The 1,226-nt window shown below is 47.0% G+C and overlaps 1 protein-coding gene across 1 annotated transcript in view; it reads left to right on the top strand.

The window, feature by feature from the left end:
* The window catches only part of snrnp200 (small nuclear ribonucleoprotein 200 (U5)), a 62,240-nt gene that overhangs the window by 55,072 nt on the left and 5,942 nt on the right, over positions 1-1,226 (top strand).

Genomic DNA, 1,226 nt, shown 5'->3' with positions numbered 1-1,226 from the left:
AAGTGAACTCTTTTCAGAGCCGCCTTGTAGCTGCGGAAAGCCTGGCAGGCGACAACTTCCAACGCATATTCGAAGCTGAAGCTGCTGTTAAGTCTCTTCAGTCCCAAAACGCTGCTCTGTTGGAACGCCTGGAAAACCTGGAAAATCGATCTCGCAGGTCCAATCTACGCATACTTAACATACCTGAAGGCAGTGAAGACGGACAGGATCCAACTAAGTTTGTCTCCAAGTGCTAAAGATGCTATGGGGACGGCGTATTCCTTCTCCCCGGAGTTGGAGCGAGCACACCGCCACTGCTGGACCCAGCCCGCAGCAGGACGACCACCAGGCCTTCATCCTTGCATTTCACCGATACCGGGAGAAGGAAGCCGCTTTAAGATGGTCCAGGCAGCATGAAGTGAAGCACCAGGGAATCACCCTGAGGATATATCCAGATCTCAGCATCACTCTTGCAAAGAAAAGATCGGCATTCAACGGTGTCAAAGAACCAGGTTAACGAGGGATAGGCTACAGCACACAGGCGGCTGTGTGTGGAGGGTCTGCAGCTTTAATATGCATGGGGGGGGTGTTGTTCCATAGGGTGGGGGGGCGCCCACTGCGAAGGCTCTATCGCCCTTATTTTTTAGTTTTGATCTCGGGACATTCAAGAGCAGCTGATTTGTTGACCTCAGTGTTCTGACATAAACATAATAACGTCATATTTATTGATATTTCACCCACAGCAACGCTGCACCAGCATGTGTCTGGTCTAGAACAGTTCTCCTATACGCAAAAAATACACATAATGGACATTATAACTCATATAAAGCACAAACTATTTACATTTCTTGCAAAAAGGCCCAAATATATAATATAAATATATTCCAAATCTCCAACCAGTGTCTCCGTTCTCCTCTGTAGACGGGAGTCATGTCTCCGCTAGATAATACCTCTGATCACGTTAGACTAGTCTGATTTGGAGGATTACTGTCCCTCCCCCTCTTTGCTCTCGCTGTCGCCCATATATGGGCATATAGTGTGCCTTCATTTCCGTAAACAAACTCCCAATGCATCATGGGAGATCTATAGAGTACACAGAGCACGGAGCTAGCGGCAGAAACTAGTGAGAACGTGGTAAATGTGGATTATTATTATCCAGTGGATAAATCTTGGATGTAACAGTTTATATTTTAATGCTCATTGACCTCGAAAAAGGCCCAAGTTCCAGACTGGATAGAAACCCCCCC

This window comes from Etheostoma spectabile, unplaced genomic scaffold (assembly GCF_008692095.1).
Source record: "Etheostoma spectabile isolate EspeVRDwgs_2016 unplaced genomic scaffold, UIUC_Espe_1.0 scaffold431, whole genome shotgun sequence".
Classification (NCBI taxonomy): domain Eukaryota; kingdom Metazoa; phylum Chordata; class Actinopteri; order Perciformes; family Percidae; genus Etheostoma; species Etheostoma spectabile.
Note: the sequence above shows the minus strand (reverse complement) of the source record. Positions and strands in the feature narration are given on the sequence as shown.